The 22,295-nt window shown below is 48.6% G+C and overlaps 1 protein-coding gene across 7 annotated transcripts in view; it reads right to left on the bottom strand.

Annotated features, from left to right (window-relative positions):
• Positions 1–21,601, bottom strand: part of CSF2RB (colony stimulating factor 2 receptor subunit beta) — a 38,015-nt gene extending 16,414 nt beyond the window's left edge. Inside the window, exons 1-3 of one of the 7 annotated variants that reach the window (XM_070411045.1) lie at positions 13,079–13,150; positions 6,058–6,154; positions 3,222–3,400 (exon numbers count right to left, since the gene is read on the bottom strand). The gene's annotated coding sequence lies outside the window, so the exon portion shown is untranslated. Of the gene's footprint in view, positions 1–3,221; positions 3,401–6,057; positions 6,158–9,591; positions 9,680–13,078; positions 13,151–21,578 lie in introns of those variants that run through there. The other 6 variants (XM_070411046.1, XM_070411047.1, XM_070411044.1 and 3 more) reach the window with 6 other exon arrangements.
• Between the last annotated feature and the right edge of the window lie 694 nt (positions 21,602–22,295).

Raw genomic sequence — 22,295 nt, 5'->3', positions numbered from 1 at the left:
GGTGCTCTCCCCACCTCTGCCCTGGTTCCTGGCATTCCTCCCACACCACCCTCTGAACACCAAACACCGAACACGGTTCTGCTTTCTCAGCAGGAGGCTGGGGATTTCCTCTTTCATCCCTAGGAAGAGAGTCTGAAACCACACACACACACACACACACACACACACACACACACACACACACACGATATATCAGTGGACACAGACCAGACAAAGTGTTTTACCCAAGGATGTGCTATATGACAAAGGAGAAGTCATGAGTCAACAGGCAGTGATAAGAAATAACAAAAAGAACAGGAATAAGAAAAAGTGCTAAGATAATTGAATAACAACAGAAAATGCATCAGATAAATCCCTATCTCACACCATTCCCCAAATATCAGGCTACTTTACAATTTAAATGGAAGAAGTCAAAGCCTATTAAACTTGCAGACCATAGAAGTGAATACCTTTACACTATTCCAGCTTAAAAACAGTGGAAGAAATCAGAGAGATGAAGGCTGACAGATAGAAATACATAAAAGCAACATCTATATTTTATAAAAATAACCAGACCACGAAGCAAAGGACAAAAGGCAAAAGAGAAATGTTTGCAGCAATATTATGAGGAACAGAAGACTATCTTTACAGTGGAAATGTTTAAAACAGATTAATGTTATCAACGAACACAAGTATAAAATTCACAGACACGCAGAAAATTCATATCGGTGGCGGGCATAAACCACTGAGCGTGAGCCAGGCACAGATCAGGGCTTCACAGGTATGAATGCATCACTGTGTAGTTACTACTAGAATCCCCACTTCACAGATGAGGAAGCAGGTAAGATGGTCCAGGATTGCAGCCAGTAAAGGCCAGGCTGGGACTGAAGCCAACAGCAGGCGGGCACCGGAGTCTGTGCTTTTTTTTTTTTTAATATATTTTATTGATTTTTTACAGAGAGGAAGGGAGAGGGATAGAGTGTTAGAAACATCAACGATAGAGAAACATCAATCAGCTGCCTCCTGCACACCCCCCACTGGGGATGTGCCCGCAACCAAGGTACATGCCCTTGACCGGAATCGAACCTGGGACCCTTGAGTCCGCAGGCTGATGCTCTATCCACTGAGCCAAGCCGTTCAGGGCCGGAGTCTGTGCTCTTAACCGCTACCCCTATTGCGGTGTATTTCCAATCATCGGTATCATATGTGTCTACCGTGAGGTATACTGACCCAGCAGACATTTCTACAAACATGCATAAAAACAAAACATCTGATTATTGAGTTTAATATTATTATCTTGTATTTTTTTTTTCATCTATACAGGAATCATTAAAAACCACAAGAGATATTCCTTTCATTCTTTCTTTTTAAAGAAAAATATGTTTTTAAACAAGGATATGTTTTTACTGTACTAAGTCTTATTGATTTATTTTCTTGCCACCGATTCCAGTATTGCATGCTTTCTTTCTTTCTTGGACTCTTTTTTTCTTTTCTGAAATACATCATAGAGTGACTTTTTTTTTTTGTCAGAAAAGATCTAAAAAGCTTTTTTTGTCATTACATTTCCAAAAAGTTGTGTGTGTTTTTTTTCCCTTGAACTTTTTAAAAAGATATATATTTTATTGATTTTTTTACAGAGAGGAAGGGAGAGGGATAGAGAGTTAGAAACATCGATGCGAGAGAAACATCAATCAGCCGCCTCCTGCACACTCCCCACCGGGGATGTGCCGTGCCCACAACCAAGGTACATGCCCTTGACCGGAATCAAACCTGGGATCCTTCAGTCCGCAGGCTGACGCTCTATCCACTGAGCCAAACTGGTTAGGGCCTTGAACTTTTTTTTATCCTCACCCAAGGATATGTTTGGAGAGAGAAAGGGAAAGAGAAAGAGAAAGAGAGAGAGAAAGATCTATTGGTTGCTTTCCGTGAATCTGACTGAGGATTGAACCTGCAACCTAAGTATGTGCCCTGACTGGGAATAGAACCCACAAAGTTTTGGTTTACTGGATGACGCTCCTGCCAACTGAGACAGCTGGCCAGGGCCAAAACAAAACGAAAACTTCTTGCTTAGCACCCTGGGGGAGATTTGAGAAATCATAGCCATTTAAAAGAATAGACTGCTGTGATACAATAAATAAACAGAGATCTTGGAATTTGATGGTAAAAAAAAAAAAATTCATAATTAAAAAAAAACAAACCCTCAGTAATGGGCCAAATTACTGAATGAACACTATAAACAACCATGTTATGATGGTATATACCGAAGACGGAGCGAATGGGCAAGGAGAGGGAAAGGCTGGGAGAAAAGCTGAGGCCTGGAGAAGAAGTCCAGGAGTTCCAACATCTGGAAGCAGAGGACAGAGACCTGCACGCAGGTGTGGCAGCCAGTGGCAGCCAGCGAGCGGTCCCCTTCCTCCTCAGGAACAGATGTGCAGGTTTTATCTGGACCTTTTGCTGCACAGAATAAAAGGCTATATGTCCCACCATCTCCTATCATTAGGTGTGGTCATGTGACTAAGTCTTATCCAAGGAGATGTGAGTGGAAACATTGGATGCGCTATCCATAAAGGCTGTTTAGCCATAGCCAGTTTGGCTCAGTGGACAGAGTGTCGGCCTGCAGGCTGAAGGGTCCCAGGTTCGATTCTGGTCAAGGCCACATGCCCAGGGTTGTGGGCTCGATTCCCAGTAGGGGGAGTGCAGGAGGCAACTGATCAATGATTCTCTCTCATCATTGATATTTCTATCTCGCTCTCCCTTTCCCTTCTTCTCTGAAATCAGTAAAAAAAAAATATTTTTAAAAAGGCTGGAGAGATTAAAAATTGCGGCAGAGTAAGTGGATGCTGCACGGACATGCTCCCAGGTCCAAACTGGAATTACAATTGAAATACAGAAAAACTTCCTGAATAATCAATGGAAGACTCACTAGAGAGAACCCTGATACCCGAGGACTGAAAGTGGAGGTGGCATAGAGACTGGTAGGAGGGGCGGAAATGTGAAAGGGCTGGCCGGGCCCCCACAGACAGCAGCTGAAGTTCTGGGAAGATATCTCAGCTGCAGGGGGTTTGCCACTGAGAACTCTGGGGTCTAATCCCCATGTGGGCCCCCCCACAGAGAGCACCAGAACCCACATAACATCTGGCTGTGAAAAGCAGCGGGGTTGCTGTCTGCCAGAAAGAGACAGCTGGAAATGCAGGCCCCCTCTTAAAGGGCCAACACACAAAATCCCCTGTGCAGCCACTCACCTTGTGCTCCGGCAGAGGGAGGGCAGAGTGGACTGGAGCTGTGTGAACAGAAACCAGGATCGGGGGTTCAGGAGTTAGAGCTCAGAAGGCAGACATCCCGGTTTCCTGTGCTGAGTCATTCCCTCATGCTGCAGAGGTCATCTTTCTTATGTAGGCATTCCCTTTACAGGCGACCTTGCCTGGGGGAAAGACAACTGGTTCACCCTATAGGGAAACACCTTGCCCCACGGTGCAGAGTTGCTGAAGCCCAATAAGAGACCAAGCATGACAATTAGCCTCCAGGCAGAAACAACTGCCCCACCCTGTTGAAAACAACTCTTGCAACACCTGAGGTCGATATCCTGAGGGCAATTTAAGACAGAATCCTACCAGTCTGTAGACAAAGGCAATCTCTGGAGGCTTCGAGTCTTTGCCTGATCTAATCAGTCAGAAACAGCATTGGACACTGTCCTGCACTAGAGACTGAGAGGTGTAGCAGATCTACCTAATACATGGTCACAAACCCAAACTGGCAGCCAAAATGAGGAGACAAAGAAACAACCCCAAATGAAAGAACAAGAGAATTCTCCAGAAGCAGAGATAAATGAAATGGAGATAAGAAATTTATCTGATAAAGAGTTCTGAGTAATGATGGTAAAGATGCTCAACAGCATGAGCAGAGATATAGTAACTGAAAACAGAAGTAAAGAATGACATAGCACAAATAAAGAACACTTTGAAAGGAATACACAGCAGATTAGGGAAAGCTGAGGATTGAATCAGTGAATTAGAAGACATGGTTGAAAAAAAATCACTGAATCAAAGAACCAGGAAGAAAAACAATTAAAAAACAGGAGGACAGCTTAAGGGAGCAGTGGGACAACGTGAAATGTAACAATATTTGAATAGCAGGTGTGCCAGAAGAGGCAGAAAGGGAGAAAGGAATAGAGAAGGTGTTTGAAGAAATAATGGCAGAAAACTTCTCTAACCTGGTAAAGGAAACAGTGACACAAGTTCAGGAGGCACAGAGAACCCCAAGCAAGAAGAACCCAAACAGGCCCATGCCCAGACACAACATAATTAAAATGCCAAAAATTAAAGACGAGGAGAGAATCTTAAAGGCAGCAAGAGAAAAGAAAACTGTTACCTACAAAGGAGCTCCCATAAGCCTGACACCTGATTTCTCATCAGAAACTCTACAGGCCAGAAGGGAACAGCATATGTACTCAAGGTAATGGAAAGCAAGGATCTGAGACCAAGATTACTATATCCAGCAAGGCTTTCATTCAAAATAGACGGTCAAATAAAGAGCTTCCCAGACAAAAAACAACAACAACAACAACAAAAAACCCCAAAAAACCATGGCTAACGGAGTATATCACCACCAAGCCAGCATTTCAAGAAATGCTAAAGGGAGTGCTGTAATGAGAAGAAGATACAGAGAGAAACCTAGACATACAGAATTAAAATGGCTATAAATAAGTACCTATCAATAATAACCTTAAATGTAAATGGATTAAATGCTCCAATCAAAGGCATAGGGTAGTTGAATGGATATAAAAACATGACCCAACTATATGCTGTCTACAAGAGAACCACCTGAGAATAAAAGACACACACAGGATGAGAGTGAAGGGATGGAAAAAATTTTTCCATGCAAATGGAAAAAAAAAAAAAAAGCTGGAGTAGCAATACTCATATCCGACAAAATAGACTTCAAAATGAAGGCCATCACAAGAGACAACAAAGGTCACTACATAATTCTAAAGGGATCAATCCAACAAGAGGACATAACCCTGGTAAACATATTTGCACCCAACATAGGAGCACCTAAATATATATATATTTTAAAAGTCTGTTTAAAGGGAGTTGGCTCTTGCAGCCATTTTGGACCATGTGGCTTGAGGATGAGAGCCACATGCCACAGCAAGAGGGAAACCTGGATTCCTCTTTTCCCTGTGGAGCAACCATTCAGCCTGAGATTGCTCGCTTCTAGACATCGTTTATGTGAGGGAAAAACAAACATCTGTGTTGTTAGACACTGTTGTTTGGGGATTTTCCATGTGCACCCACATGGGTACAGTTAGAAATAGAAGTAAACTTTCCCTACCTGGTTTGGCTCAGTGGCTAGACCATCAGCCTTTGGGCTGAAAGGTCCTGGGTTCGATTCTGGCCAACAACACATGCCCAGGTTGCAGGCTCAATCCCCAGTGGGGGGCGTGCAGGAGGCAGCCAATCAATGATTCTCTCTCATCATTGATGTTTCTCTCTCTCCTTCTCCTTCCTCTCTGAAATCAATAAAAATATGTGTAAAAAAAAAAGAAATAGAAGAAAACTTCACAGGATTTTGAAGGAGACAACAGTTCACTAAGTGAAGAGCGAGATTAATTTTCATAGTGCCTACTCAGTCACAAACGAGTGAACTTTCAGTCACCCAAGAATGAAAGGGGAATCCTAGCAGCTTCCAGAAGGAAAGAAACAAACGGGTTACTTTTAATGCAGCAAGGGCCAGATTGGTGACTCCAAACTCCACATACACAGGGATGTCTTGAAAATATGGAGAGAAAATAGTTTAAACCTAGAATCATAAACAATCAAGCTTACTTTGAAGTTCAAGGGCAAAAACCACAACATTTTGGAAATGTGAGGACACAAAAAATCTTTTTAGACATTTCCTGGGGTTGTATTTCAGAAAAAAGAAAAAGTCCAAGAAAGAAAGAAAGCATGTGATACTGGAATCAGTGGTGAGAGAATAAACCAGTAAGACTTACAGTTAAGTCAAGAATTGCTCCTGTACAGAGTGAAAATGAATGAATACAAGATAGCAATGTTAAATTCAATAATCAGATAATTTTACCGGAGTTGGCTGTGAGGTTGAGGTGGACAGTGGAGAAGTGAAAGTTTGCTGAGGGTCTCGTCTTGTTTTGCAAGAGCATCTATATGTTAATTTCCACCTGCTGATGGAAAATAAAGGTTAAATATATGTGTTAAAAACCTAAGGGTTAAAATTCACTAAGAGTGAGAGGTAACCACGGGGGCAGGAGGGTGACAGAGAGGAGAAGGAGAAGGAGGAGGGCGAGGGAGAAAGGATAAGAGAAAAACCAAACCTTCTCACTCTAAACACACACCCAAATTCCCAAACTCTTGAAGAAATGTCATGGTAGGAAAAAAACCTGAAAATGAAAAACACGCACCCAAATTCACTGCAGACAACAACGATTTTAGAGGACAGTCTGACACAGGTGTTTAAAGAAAGACTGAATCGTGGTCACGCAGGGATTATTCCAGAAATGGACAGAGAGCCATTGAGAAATCTATTCATGATTAAAAGAAACAGATGAACAGATTAAAGGTTGGAAGAGGGTAAGTTTATCTTGATAGATGCTTCGAAATATTTGATAGTACAAAAGCCATTCCTGAGTAAACAAACAAATAAATAAACCTCAGTAAATGAGGAGATGGAGGGAGGTTGAATATATCTCTGGTATCAACTAGGACCCCATGCAACATTCAAGGCAAAGGGTCCGTTGGAGCCCTCCTGGTCAGTCTCCCAACTTAATCTCTAAGTTCAGTGGAATCTACATCAAAATTTCAAAAACGTTTCAGAAGGATTTAAAAAATTATATATTTTTATTGATTTCAGAGAGAGGAAGGGAGAAGGAGAGAAACATCAATGAGAGAGAATCATTGATCAGCTGCCTCCTGCACAACCCCTACCTGAAATCGAGCCTGCAATCCGGGCATGTGCCCTGACCAGGAATTGAACCGTGACCTCCTGGTCCATGGGTCGACACTCAACCACTGAGCCACACTGGCTGGGCTCAAAAGGATTTTTAATGGGCTTGACAAACTGATTCTAAATACAACAAACCAAAGATGAGAGACTTGCTCTATTTACTATAAAAGTAATGAGAGATATAGCAGACAGATGGAACAGAAAACATTAAGGAAAATAAGCAAGTAGGAATTTGGGGAGCAATAAAGGCATTCCAAATCACTGAGGCCAGGATGGGCTGCACTCACATAATTAATGATATTGCCACAATTAGCTGATGATTCTTCAAGTTAGATTATTGCTTTCCATATTACCCTCCCCTCTAAAGTCTAGGTGGATCAAAGATCTACAAATCAAAGCTAAAATGATAAAAGCATCACAAATATTCCTTTAATCTTGGAGGTTGAACAAGGCATCCAATCCAGAAAGCATTAAGTGCAAAATAATGACAGATTTGAGTTAGAAGCAGTTCATACATTTTTATATGAAACAACAAGATCCCTTAAACGTGGTGAAGAAAATACACAAGCGATGATCTGGAAGAATGTCTTTTTAACGTACAGGAATAAATTGTTAATACACATAATGAATGGCTCTCTCCTAGAGCGAAGAGGTATAAGGCAAAGAACCCATCAGAAAACGGACAAAAGACATTTCCATGTCCATCACCGACGGCCGTCATTGGCGAAGACACACAACTTCACCCATAATCAGAGGAAAACATCCAAGCAGGAACCAGGTAATTTTCATCTATTCCATTGGACCCAATTAAACAATTCTTTTTCTAAAGCAGTGGTTCTCAACCTTCCTAATGCCGCGACCCTTTAATACAGTTCCTCATGTTGTGGTGACCCCCAATTTCATTGTTACAAATTGAACATAATTAAAGCATAGTGATTAATCACAAAAACAACACGTAATTATATATGTGTTTTCCGATGGTCTTAGGCAACCCCTGTGAAAGGGTCGTTCGACCCCCAAAGGGGTCACGACCCACAGGTTGAGAACCGCTGTTCTACAGAGAAATCGGCCTTTTCATGCGTGACCGTGCAGGTAGATATTAATTTTGCTACTTGGAGGATGATCTGAAAATATTTGAATAAATTTTTAAACACGCAATCTCTTGCCCAGCCATTCGGCTTCCAGGAATCGGGGCTGCAGGAACACGCTCACAGGTGTGGAAAAATCAGAAGCGACCTTCGTGTCCCTCAATAGGGTTAACTGTGACGTGGCCGTACTGATAAAGGCCACGTACTTCTTAGGATTAATACATGAGTTAAATCTACGTGTATATTGTGGAAACTTGCTAAAACTTATTAGGCGAGAAAATAATTCAGAACAATATGTACGTAAAAATCCCATTTATGGACAAAGAAAAACTAAATACTTACATTAAGCTTAAAAGTGTTCGGGAGGGTACATGTGGTGAAGAGGGCAGGGCGTGGGACTAGGGGATAGAGATGTTGACACTGCCTTCTATGCCGCATAATTCTGGGCTCTTCTAATTTTTCATAGAGCAGATACCCATGAATCTACTTGATTCATATTAAATATGCTGACTAAGTCATGAACTGTCCTGGTGAACACAGTGCAACATCAGTGAAACTGATGAATAAGAAGAGCAACCGAGAGCTACTAGGAAAGGTCTTACTCATTATCAAACTGTTAAGACAGTAGGAAGGGTGACGGGCAGAGGAAATTAGAACCTGGTTACGCAGAATGTCACAGGGCTCGGAAGAGGAGAAATCAGACAGAGGCAGCTGTCACCCAAGGCTGTCGGGGGAGGCCCCACAGGCTCAGACCTAGTTCGGACCCCTAGACACACCTGCCCTCCCATCCTCAGGGCAATTGCATGCACCTGCACCTACCTTCATACACCTGCACCTACCTTCATACACCTGCACATACATGCCGGCACCCCGGAACCCCACACAGACAACACACTTGGGGCCAGAATGCACACACATCCCTGAGTCCAAACCCAGCTAAGTGACAGCAGCTCAGGGCAGTGTGGCAGCCAAAGAATTCTTTGAGGGAGAAAAATATGTCTGTGGGGAAGGGACTGGACCCTTCTCATTTACGAAGAAAAACTATATACTTACATTAAGCTTAGTAAGTATCATGTAAAGTAGCTTCCTCCCAAGCCCTGGACCTCTCTGAATCCTCCCTCTTCTTCTCTCCGAATCCTCCCCCTCCTTCCTCCTCTCTCTCCCCCCACCCCTGCTCCTTCCATTCCAGAGGTGAGAACACAGAAGCAGGGAGCAGGGAATGGATGTTCCCACAGCCTCCAACACCCACTGACACCTTAGTAAACAAAGCAAAGATGACAGAACACAGTGTCTGACGCCCAGGCCTGAGCTCTCATCGCCCGGAGATAACGCCCTGTTTCCAGGACAGCGAGGCCCACCGTCCCCCCGTCCCTCACACGGCCCACCAGCTGCCCGAGGAGTCTGGGCTCAGGTCTTTCCAAGAGGCCAAGCCTCAACCCCCCCAAATCCCCAGAGCACGACTGCCCATGAGCACCCCCAGCTCTCCCTGTCCCTTCCATCCCAGTCTCCCCACCCTTCCCTGCTCCCCGCCCCACCTGTCGGCCTGCCCCCTCAAGCCAGGTCATACCTCTTTGTGGGGGGACACACACCAACCTTCTGCTGGAGGCTCCAGGGGGCTGTGAGCCTGTCACGCTTCCTATTTATGCTGACGTCGTTGTTAGGAAACCGAGAAGCAGAAAGAGGAAGCGATGCCCAGCCCGTTTCTGCGCAAGTGGCCCCCCACAAGATTGAAACTTCTTGGAACTGCGAGAGCCGGGACGTCGACTTTCATTCCTGGCCTCACTGATTTAGCCAATGTGCCCTCCATCCCCCTTTGTCTCCTACAAACTTCTGCACATCCTCTGACCTTCAGCTCCAGGCCAAGTTCCTCCATGTAGCCTCCCCTGATGCCGCACAGGGGTGCGGGGGGTGGGGGGGGGCTGCAATCCCCAGAGCAGTGGAGCGCCCAGAGCAGAGCACGCGGGCTGTGGACTCCGCTGGCCTCCCACCTCCACTCCTGCTCGGGGTCCCTGCGGGTAACTGAGCCAGGTCTCAGGACCCCCGTCTGTTACTGACAAGCATCTAAAACCTCCAAGGGCCACTGAGACAACCAATGAGATGCTGATGGCGAGACGTGAGCTCAGACCTGGCCACAGGGACCCCCAAGGGTTGGTCGGTATGACTTGGACCCCTACCCCCGCCAGGTGTCCTTTTGTCTTGCGCCTGCCCACACTGTCCCACAGTCCTCAGTGTTCATGGCTGTCTTTCCCCAACACTGTCTTAGGTGTGGCTCGCACTTCTCTCCCCAGCACCCAGCACACTCCCAGGCACCGAGGGGCCCTCAGTGACTACTGCCGGAAGCCAGTTCCAGCATCATAATTGCAAGAGTTTCATCAAAAGGTTGGTGGAACTTGGGGACTGAACAAGGGCTGAGTCACATATGTTGTCGCCTGTTGGGAATGGCGAAAGGCATTTCCCCAAATCTGAAAAGGGGTGATTGCTTGCTGCCAGTCAGCTCAGGGCATCTTAATCTACATGTCATTGCCTCCTACTGGCCAAACACCTGAACAGCCGCAGGCAAATTCTTCCAATCTGACAATGGATTCTGTACCTACCCCTACCCTTTGAAGTGTACATCTCCACCTCGCCTTAGGACAATTTGTGTTAATAAATAGCAAGGGGTCCTGAGATAGGAAAACTTAGTTCCTTTAACTAAGTCTTCTCTGACTCCCTAATGCAGCCGTGGGCAAACTATGGCCCGAGGGCCGGAGGCCCGTTTGAAATGAATAAAACTAAAAAAAAAAAAAAAAAAAAAAAAAAAAAGACCTTATCATTTTATGTAATGATGTTTACTTTGAATTTATATTAGTTCACACAAACACTCCATCCATGCTTTTGTTCCGGCCCTCCGGTCCAGTTTAAGAACCCATTGTGGCCCTCGAGTCAAAAAGTTTGCCCACCCCTGCCCTAATGCCTTTCAAAATTATGCTTCGTCTCTGGACTCTTTATTAAGTTACACACAGCCCTTCTCCAAATTTGCTGAACCCTTCTAGATGCCGGAACAAGAACCCCGGCAACTACAGGTGGAATGAATGAAAGACTCCTGGGCATGGCAGGGCGGGGGTTCAGGCAAACGGAGTGAGGCCCCCCCTTGGGTACAAAATGGAAGGGGGCACCCCAACACTCAGTAAGCAAGATACAGCATGTTTCAAGGCACTATTCAAGGCACTATTCACTGTGAAAAGTCCAAATTCATTCAAGAAATTCAAAATAAACAAAATATGACATTGTAAGTCAAGCCCAGCTCAGTAACAGGGCCCTGCCAAGCCGTAGTCGGAGGCAGAAGGAGAAGCAGAGGCAGAGTGGAGAGGAGGAGGCCTCCCAGGGAGGGGGGCAGGGGGCAGGGACAGGACACTGGCAAGAAGGTCCAGGAACCTGTAACAAAGCCCCTGGACTCTGGCCTTTTCCTGCCAGGAAGGGCAAGCCTGGCCGGGGGCAGGAATGCCCTCCCAGGCGGAGGAAGCGGAGTGGTGGCTGCAGGGCCGAGTTCTCTCTGGGGACTTTGGCTGGAGTGAAATTCCTCTGTGTGGAGGGGCTCGCAGGGGTCTGTCCAGGGCTGAGAGGTGGGAGTTGAAGTGACGTCAGGGCCTGGCTGCTCTCCTCGGTTTTCCCACCAGCCCACCCTCCCTGTGCGCCTCTGTGTGCTGGGCAGGCTGAGGGCTGGGGACCCCAGCAGGGGCCACACCCAGGCCTGGTCAGTGAGAGCCCCGTTTGGGGAGAGAGGCCCTTCTGGAGGTCAAGGTGATCCCGCTGTCATTAGCTAGTTATTCACCGTAGGAAAGGAGCAGAGGGAGAAGGCAGGCACTGTACGCAGGGCCGCTTCAGGCAGCTTCACCAGGGGCTGCTGCTTTGTGCTCCCTGCAGATGGGGGGGGGGGGGGGGGGGGGGGGAGTGCCTGGACAAGGGGAAGGCGGGCCCATGCGCAGTGAGTCCTCCGGGGAACATAGGCAAGGTCTTTGCCTGTCAGTCTCACCTGGGAACAGAGATCACTGGCCAGGTCGCTGGGCTCTCCAGGTTGCCCGGGATTTCTGCTGCCAGGAGCTTGGGGAGCTCCATCTCGTTGCCCCAAAGAAAGGTCTAACCCCCCTGCCTCCTACAGAGGGCAAGAGACCCCCGTGAGGAGTCAGGCTCCCATCGGCCTGGCGGGGAGCTGCCCTCCACACCAGCCTCCTGCACGCGCTCCGGGCTCCGGGCTCCGGGCTCCAGCTCTGGGCTCCGGGCAGGCTCTGAGGGCCTGGAGCTCACATGTTTTCATGCCAAGACCTCTGTCTTCCTCAGGTGCCTCTGAGAAGGCCTCCTTATTGGGGAAGAAACAGAAAAACACCTGTGCTCTCTGCTGACTCAGTAGCCAGTACTTTTCCACTCCTATTCCTCTCCTCTCCTCTCCACTCACCCCTTATTCTCACCCCCTCTCCTCACCCCCTCCTCTCCCCTCTCCCCTCACCCCTTCTTCTCACCCCCTCCTCTCTCCCCCTCCACTCACCCCTCCCCTCACCCTCTCCACTCACCCCTCCCCTCACCCTCTTCTCTCACCCTCCCGGGCCCCAGGGAGCCTTTTGTTCTGGTTCCCTCAACAGTGAGAGGATCAATCTGACCCTCCATGGCACCCACTCCATGGAGAAGAGTGGAAAAGTGGGGATTGGGGGCGTTCTTGGGTTTTACACTCTTGCTGCTACCATCACCACAAGTGATGACGGCTTAACTCTTCCCGTTTGGGGCTTGTTGCTGTTCCTGGCTTCTCCCACACCTGGCAGTCATCCCCCTCCCAGCCCAGGTGAGCTCCTGACAGGCAGTCGGACCCCTCCCCCAGGTGGCTCAGCTGCACCTCAGCTCCGGGCGCCCCCAGCCCCACGTGACGGGGACTCAGCAGTGAGGTGGCCTGGAAATAGACTAAGAGAATCTAACACTGTTCAACTTTGAAAAATAAAGTTGCCGATGATATACAAACAAGCCAGCCAGCGACAGCAAGAACAAGTCAGAAAAAAATAAAACAAGAAAAGCTTAATCATGCTCACGAGGGTGCCTTTGATGTGGGTGTGCAATCCCACAGGGGATCTGGGGCTGTGGTTACTCAGTGCGGTTCTGACGAGGTGGGGGGCGGGGGGTGGGGGCGGGGGCACGAACCCTGCTCTTCTCAGCTCTGTGATTCCTGGCCAGCTCCTTCACAGTCATGGAGCCCAGCTGTTCTCTGCCGGGACAGGAAGTTTGGCTCATGGAATATTTTAAAAAGTTCTCTACTGGCCCCAACCCGCTTGGCTCAGTGGATAGAACGTCGGCCTACAGACTGAAGGGACCCGGGTTGCAGGCTCACAGGAGGCAACCAATCAATATGTCCCTCTCACATCCATGTTTCTCTCTCTCCGCCTCTTCCCCTCCCTTCCACTCTCTCTAAAAATCAATGGAAGCTATACCCTCGGTTGCTCTACTGCATCTGCCTTTAAATGGTTTAAATTTTCCTACTCTAACGTACATGTATACAATCTTAAGTGTGCAGGGCAGTGAGTATATATAAATCTATGCAACCACGCAACCACCACCAGGTCCAATGCAGAACATTCCAGGCTCCAGCGGCCTCCTTCGCTCCCCCTCACGGTCACTCTCTCCCAAAGTTCATCACTATTCTGATTTTCCTCACTATAAATTAGTTGTGCCTATTTTTAAATTGTTTTAAAATATACATAACATAAAATATGCCATTTTTACCATTTTTAAAAATGATTTTTTAAAGAGAGAGCAAAGGAGAGGGAGAAAGAGAAAAACGTGGATCAGCACTGGGAATCGAACCGGCAAACTTTCGGTGCGGGGACAACGCCCAACCAAATGGCCAGGGCCGCTTTCACCATTTTAACGCACACAGCTCAGAGGCATTAAGCACATGCACGCTCTTGTACACCGTCACCACCATCCATCTCCAGAACTTTTTCATCATTTCCAACTGAAACTCTCTCCCCATGAAGCAGTAATTCCCCATCCCCTCTCCCTCCCCCCGCCCCCGCCCCCCCCCCCCCCCCCCCCCCCCCCGTCCCCGTCCCAGGCACCCATCATTCTACTTTGCCACCGTGATGTTGACTGCGCTAGGTACCCGCAGCCTCGGTATGTGCCCTGACTGGGAATCAAACCCACCACCTTTTGGTGCATGAGATGACGCTCCAACCCACTAAGCCACCCGGCCAGGGTCGGGTGATGATCTTCTGGAGCAAGGTGGTGACAGAGTGCTCCGGTGACCACTCAGGGTCACTGTTGCACAGCCCAGGAGGCACCATTTAGAATCCCATCAGGCACCCTGTGAGTGGTGCCCCTGCCATTGTCGCAACAAGGGTGCCTGTGAGGAAGGGCTGGTGCTGAGCCGGGTGCAGGGCAGGGCGGTCCAATGAGAAGCTCTGGGAGACATGATAAGGCCTGGCTAGGGGTTGGCAGAAGGGACAGGTGGACAGCTGCAGAAGCCTGAGTCATTTTCAGAGGACAGTTAACACAAGTTCAGGTCTAAGAGCAGGTGGGAAGGGCAGGTGGGCCGACATCCTGAGTGTAAACTGTTTCTAGAAAGACCTTCGGAAAAGGGCTGTCTGTGTTGAGGAGATAATGAACTGAGGTTTGGGTAGTTGCACTTGCTCAAGAAAGAAGAGGAAGTTCACTTAGATATCATAACATTAAAAAAATATATGATGGTAGATCAAGCATGTCAAACTCGCAGCCGGTGGGCCCCATAAATGAGGCATGCGGCCAGCCGGCTGCGAGTCTGACATGCTTGTTGTAGATAAATTCCCAGACATGACCCAGCAAAGGGACTCATTCCTCATCCAAAGGGGACGCCTGGGAGAGTCTGTGGCTTTGGAGATGGTGCAGGGAGGCCTCCTGTGTGCTCCTGAGGTCATCCTTGGTGCCTTTACATTCCTGTTTGATCCAATCCCACTGTCCACTCCATTCAACGCAACGACAGTCTCGTCCAGCCCACAGGTGTTCATTGAGCATCTACAACTCCTCAGCATCAGCGATAAGAAATAAATGGCATGGCCCCTACTCCTGACTGGGAGCAAAAATGCAGGCAACTACGCAGAACAGGGAAGATGCTACAAGGGAGGTTCTGCAGGTCACGGAGGGAGGGCAAGCAGGAGAGTCTGCTAGAACAGCCCCAAAACCGGGTGGCTCAAGGCGACGGAAGTGTACTGTCTCACAGTTCTGGAGACTAGAAGTCCAGGATCAAGCTGTGAGCCAGCCAGTTCGCTGAGGGCTGGAGGAGAGAATCCTTCCGGCCTCTTCCAGCTCCGGTGGTTGCAGGCGATCCTTGCCGTTCCATGGCTTATAGATGCCTCACTCCATCACAGGGCCGACTTCTCTGTGAGTCCTCACATCTTCCACCCTCGGTGCGCGTCTCTGTGTCCTACTTTCCCTTCTATAAAGACCCCAGTCCTATTGGGTGAGGGCCTACCCTAATAACCTCATTTGTACTTGAGTATCTCTGTAATGACCCTATTTCCAGGTAAGGTCACATCTTACCTACTGGGGGTTAGAACTTCAACATACCCGGGGGGGGCGGGGGTGCCTACAATTCAAGCCCATAATATGGGTGTCAGAGCAGGTGGGCTACATGCAGGTGGGTGAGCAATGAAGTCAACACTGGGGACGAGAGTCTGGCTTCTCACAGCCAAGAGGAGAGGCGCCGAGACATGTGGAGGAAGCTGGAATGATGCCTGGATTGGAATTGGGAGTGTTATGATTTTCAATAAATATAGGCGCACCTACGTGTGGTCATTCATTCATTCATTCATTCATCCATCTCCCGGCTCTGTCCACGGAGAAGGTCTGAGCATAGTGACACCCCAGCAGCAGTGAGCTCCTTGGAGAAATGCCCAAGTCCAAGGCTGGGCAGGAGAAGTCCAGGATAAGACGGGAGCATGTTATGATGTCTGATCCCCAGGGAGGCCTTAGGGGGTGGTGGGGACATGTCCAAAGGGTAGGGGGCCGTCCCCAGAACGAAGAGGATGCTGGGTGGGACTTTGGTGGTGACAGTAGGAAGACTGAAGAGTGAGTAGACATGTTTAAAGGATATAATCACAGGATCCGGTGATGACATTATCATGTAACCCTACAGAGCCCAGAGGGATAGCCACCAGGTGTTTCTTTGTGCGGCTGGGAGGGAGGTGGAAGGACAGGGGCAGGTCTGGGAGGGGCTAGAGGACGCCTCCAAGAGCAGCTGCTATGGGCCGGCTGCTGAGCCCTGCCCGTGGAAAATGTGCTTTCAGGGTTTGCGGAAGGAATTGGTTTCCCAGGTGGGGGAGCTGCTCTGACATCCCAGAGTGGGAGAACTTGTGGTTTGAGGCCTCAGGATTCCACCTCCATCATCGGGCCGTCTCATGGCCTCGCCTTGGACCGCTAGCTCTCCCAAGGCCAGAAAAGTGCCCCAAACACGTCTCCTACTGGCAGGGGCATCCTGAGCCGAAAATGGAGAGCCGTACAGGAGGTTCTCATGAGTGTGCCAAGGTGGTGAGGGAGAGACCAGGAACCGAACTGTGATTTGGAGTCATGAGGAAGAAAAGAGCGGTCCGCGTGCCACCCGTGCAGAAGGATGTGACAGATAAACAAGAGCTCTGGTGTGAGGAGTCGCAGGAAAATCCCTGCCCCCCACACCGCTCGCCTGAGAGGTGGGGCTGAGTCCCAGGGTCTCCTTAGGAGAGTTCAGAGCTAAGAGACCTCGGGATTACTATTGGCGGGAGGCAGGCCCCCAAGGAGAGCGGTGCCCCCACCCCAGGCTGGTTAGAGTGACTGGAAAGGCAGGTTTGTTCTGAGGAGCAATCTGTCAACACACCTGAGGGCTGGGGCCCAGGAGCGCCAGGGGCCAGGCTGGGAAGCCAGCTGGGCGGGGAGGGGGCCAGAACAAGGCAGGCCTTCACCTGCAGCTTTAAACATCTTTTTAGGACTTCATATTTTTATAGCAAAATTGAGAGGAAAGTACAGAGAATTCTCATATACCCCGTCCCCCCACACGTGCACAGCCTCCCCCACTACCAGCTTCCCCGACCAGAGGGAACATTGGTTACAATTGAGGAACCCACACTGACACATCATCACCCAGAGCCCACAGGTTCCATGAGGGTTCACGCCGGGTGGTGTATGTACTATAGTTTGGACACATGTGTGATGGCATGTATCCACCATGAGAGCACCACACAGAACAGGCTCACTCCCCTAAAAATCCTCTGTGCTCCTCATCATCCCTCCCCCAAACCCTGGCACCCACTGATCTTTTACTGTCTCCCTAGTTTTGTCTTCTCCAGAATGTCACGCAGTTGGAATCATACAGCAGGTAGCCCTTTCAGACTGGCTTTGTTCACGTCGTCAGATGCATTTAAGGTTTCTCCGTTCCTTTCCATGGCTCGATAGCTCATTTCTTTTTAGCACTGAATAATGTTCCATTGTCTGAATGTCCCACAGTTTGTCCATTCTCCTACGGACGGGCATCTTGGTTGCTCCCAATATTGGCGTCTATAAATGGAGCTGCTGGAAACATCCGTGGGCAGGGTTTTGTGCGGATGCATGTTTTCAGCTCCGTTGGAAGAAACCACCGAACTGTCTCCCAGAGTGGCTGCACCACTTTGCGTCCCCACCAGCAAGGGACGAGCATTCCTGTTGCCGCACATCCTCATCCTCTGGTGTTACCAGTGTTCTGGATGTTGGCCATTCTCCTAGGCCTGTGTAGTGGTATCTCACTGTTGTTTTAATCTGCATCTCCCTGATAACTTATGATGTGGAGAATCTTTTCGTATGTTTATTTGCCATCTTCTTTGGTGATATGCCAAGGTCTTTGGCTGATTTTTTAATCAGGTTGTTTCTTTTTCATTTATTTTTTCAGTCTTCTCTGTATCGTTCCCATTTTAGTGTATGTACTGCTGAAGCCAGCACAGGTTGTTTATTTTCTTATTGTTGAGTTTTAAGAGTTCTTTGAATATTTTGGATAATAGTGCTTTATCAGATGTGTCTTTTTGCAAATATTTTTCTCACACTCCGTGGCTTGTCTTCTTACTTTCCTGACACTGACTTTTGTAGAGCAGAAGTTTTTAACTTCAATGAAGACCAGCTTATCCATTTTGTCTTTCACGGACCGTGCCTTTGGTGTTGAATGCAAACAATTATCACTGTACCTAAAATCATCTAGGTTTTCTCCTATGTTACCTTCTAGGAACTTTTTAGTTTTTCATTTTATATTTAGATCTATGGTCTACCTTGAGTTAATTTTTGTGAAGTGTCTAAATTCGTGTGTGTGTGTGTGTGTGTATGTGTGTGTGTGTGTGTGTGTGTTTGTTTATGTGGATGTCCAGTTATTCCAACCCCATTTGTTGCAAAGACTGACTTTGTTCCATGGTATTGCCTTTGTTCTCTTGTCAAAGTTCAGTTGACTATATTTATGGAGATCTATTTCTGGGATTCTGTCCGCTGACCTAGTTGTCTATTCTTTCACCAATATCCCACTGTCTTTAAAAATTGCTGTAGCTTTACAGTAACTCAAAGTCGGGTAGCATCAGCCCTCCAACTTCGTTCCTCTCCTTCAATATTCTGTTCTCCATCTTAACTTTGCTTCTCCATGTTAGCTTTGTATCAGTTTGTTGCTATCCACAAAATAACTTCCTAGGACTTTTATTGGGGTTGTGTTGGATCTATAGATCAAATTGGGAAGAACTGACATCATGGCAATACTGAGTCTTCCTGTCCATGGATATGGACTATCTCTCCATTTATTTTGTCCTTCTTTGATTGTATTCTTCAGAGTTTTATGATTTTTCTCATATAAATCTTATACATATTTTGTTAGATTTATATATAAGCATTTCATTTGGGGGGTAATGTAAATGTTATTGTGTTTTTTAATTTGAAATTCTACTTGTTCATTGCTGGTATAGAGGAAAGAATTGACTTTTGTATATTAACCTTGTATTTTGCAACCTTGCTGTAATCACTCATTATTTCCAGGAGATTTTTTTTTTATCAAGTCTTTCAGATTTTCTCCATAGATGATCATGCCATCTGCAAACAAAACCAATTTTATTTATTCCTTCCCAATATGTATACCTTTTATTTATTTTCTTATCTTATTGCATCAGCGAAAATGTCCAGTACGATCCTGAAAAGCAGTGGCGATCTCACCTTGTACCTAACCTTAGTGTGAAGGCTTCAAGTCCCTCATCATTGGTATAATATGGATTGGTATAGGTTTTTGTAGATAATCTTTATCAAGTTGAGGATCACCTGGGAGAGTCTCAGAGCTGAGGGGCAGCGGTGACGCTGTGCATCCCTCCTGTCTTGGGTCAGGGCTAGTACTAGCGTTGCGGATGAATCCGAATCTCCAGCTGGGGAGTGAGGGGGCAGGGGCTGAGCCATGGGGAAGGAGGACATGAAGACATCACGGATGGGAAGCATCTTGGGGAGCGGCCTGGACAGATTCTGTGAGTAGGACTCAAGGCACGGAGTTGCCTCTGACCAAAGGTGTCCTGAGGGCAGAGCTGCCGATGGAGCAGCCAGGAGACCTGGGTGTGGAGAGCTGTGCTCAGAGAGGGCCCTGCACGGTCACAAGGAGCCTGGGGCACAGGCTCTGGTTGGAGAAGCTGACAGAGATGGGAGGGAGCTTAAGGACCACACGGCCCCTATCCCCATGCTGGAAACCCCACCCCCACCCCACTTGGCAGGACCTGTCCTGGATTCAGGGAGTGCTCGGGCTCTGTTCCTAGTTTCAAGCATGCCTTCCCTGAGGCCTGCCTCAGATCCTGCTTCTCTCTAGACGGGCCTTTCAGTCAGATCGCTATCTCTAGACTGTCCTCGCTCCGCGTGTTGCATAATTTCTTCCTTTGAATTGATCGTCTCTTGAGTACAGCAGAGGAAGTGGTAAGCATGTGTCCGGGGGAGATTAGTATGGGAGCGGGGAGACAGCTGGCTGGACGCCTGTGGTCTCTCGCCCCGCCCCGCCTCAGGTGATGGGCAGGGGGAGATTGGGCTGTGGCGAGGAGGCATTTGAGGACACTGAGTAGATTCTGAGTGCATGGGGTCATCCCCTCTGGGGTCCAAGGCCGTCAGGGCCTCTCCCATCTGGGTGCTGGCCCAGGGACCTGACCCCCCACCCCTGTTTCTTCCCTTCAGACTGGCCGATGGGGTGGCCTTCGATGCCCTGGATTCTCTTGTAGGCTCTCCGCATCCCCTGCTTCTCTTCAAGGGGCCGCTCCCTCTGCAGCCTCAGGGGTTCCTGCTCCTCAACACTCCTTAAGGCAGGATGCCTGGGAGCTGCCACAAGCCCATCCCACATCCTCAGGGCCGTTGTTTTCCTACTTATTACAAAGCAAAACTCGAGGGGATAAGCAGTGTGGTTAATTGAGGGAAGTAAAAAAGTTCTGGAATTTCCATGGACCGTACTCCGCACCAAATGGTCGTGGTGCTCAGAGATGCTAACCTGGTTCTGAGGCCTTAAGGGAGCCCGTCTGTCCTTTTATTTTGAGGAGAAGGAACCCCAGCCACCCTCAATGCTCCCTGAGAGAGCAGCCTGAGGAGGCCTTCATGCCCCACAGACACTGAGTGGGAGAGAGGGCAGCTGTGCAGCAGCCCCAGGCCAGACAGAACTGGTTACCATCTTCCCCAAGGGACCATGAGGGTGGGCCAGCAGGTCGACGCCCTGGCCCACCCGGTCACTGCCAGAGTCCATGCTCCCCAGGCTCCCCCGTGACCCAGAACTTCACAGCCAGGCCCCTGGTCCCATCTCTCACCGTCCCAAACCCCTCCCCATGCTCGTGGGGACTCCTGGGACTCAGGGACAGCTCGCTCTCTTAGCCTCGGCTCTGACTGTTCCTTTCATTCTTGTTAAGGTTGAACTGCACCCCTGCCCCCAAATGCCTGTGTTGAAGTCCTAACCCCCAGTCCCCCAGAATGCAACCTCTTATTTAAAGTCTTTACAGAGGTAGTGAAGTTCAAATGACGTCATCAGGGTTCAAAGAGGTCAAAATGGGCCCTTAATCCAACGTAGCTGGTGACAGAGTTGAGTTCAGAGCCTGTTTCTGTCCACAGCACTACAGCCAACCGGTGAAGCACATGGACACTGATTTCCAGTCTTAACTGTTTCCCAAGTCATTGGGTTCCCTGATGACTTTTATTAACTCACTAAAGGCCAGGTGCATGAAATTCGTGTAAGAGGGGTGGGGGGGTGGGGGGGGGTGGTCCCTCAGGCCTGCCTGCAACAATGCCAGAGTTCCTCGCCCTGGCCTCTGGCCAGAGGTCCCTCTCCTCCCTCCATGCAGCTGGGGTGCAGAAGCTGGGCTCACATTGCTGGGATGACGCCGTCAGCGTCCCGCCCCAGCTGCTATGGGCACCACCATCTTTGTCTCGGAGTGATGGTTAATTTGCATATTACTCTTTTATTAGATAGGATGGGGGTTCTAGGGATCCAGTTGCCCAGATTTCTGAGGTTAAGAGACTTTAGGGTCTCGGGAGCTAATGTTGCTATTCAAATGCCCCACTTTCTAAGCAGAAAAGACACAAACTCACCAAACATCCCGCCTGGCGTTATTTGGGTCCAAGTGTGCATAGTTGAAATGCCAAACGGGTGAACGCATCCATCTGCCTTACAGGAAACCTACTGAATTCCCGTAAAGCCTGGGAGGAAGAGACCATTTGTAAATGTCCACTAACAGTAAGAACTGTCAGCAGTTCCTGGATGACTTCGTGAGGGGGTGGGGGAGGCAACGTCTCCTCGAAGGAACTGTTATTGGAAGGATCGGGTGGGGTGGGGGTGGGGTGGGAGGTGTCTGGGATTCCCTCCAGGCTCCAGCAGCCTCCTCCGCTCCCTTCCCTGCTGCGCCAGGGTCTCCAGCTCCAATGCCCACAGTCCCTTGTGAAGCTCAGAGATGAGCCTGCATTTACTGGGTGAGCATTGTGTGTCAGGAAGTGGGCAAGATAGATATCTTTATTTTCACAAAACCCTGTGACAAAGGAAGGTGACGTTATCATTAGCCCATTTGACACCTGAGGAGACTGGGTCTCTTACGCAAGTTACCCAGCTAGGAAGCGCTGGAGAACCCATGTTTCCATCCGGGGGCCAGACGGCCGCCCCTGCTTCCCCTCCTCACAGCAGCCCCCAGGTCCTCTCCCTCCACCCTCCCATGCCCACTTATACCCGCCCTTCTGTCCCTTAGTCCCATTCCTCCTCGGTCCCAAAGGCAGACGACCTTCCAAACCAAAGCTATTTAAGGGCTTGTTGTACTT

The sequence above is a fragment of the Myotis yumanensis genome, unplaced genomic scaffold, assembly GCF_028538775.1.
Source record: "Myotis yumanensis isolate MYYU_CA2020_CCGP unplaced genomic scaffold, mMyoYum1.0.hap1 SCAF_3, whole genome shotgun sequence".
Lineage (NCBI taxonomy): Eukaryota > Metazoa > Chordata > Mammalia > Chiroptera > Vespertilionidae > Myotis > Myotis yumanensis.
The sequence above is the reverse complement of the archived record's forward strand: the minus strand, read 5'-3'. Positions and strand labels throughout refer to the sequence as shown.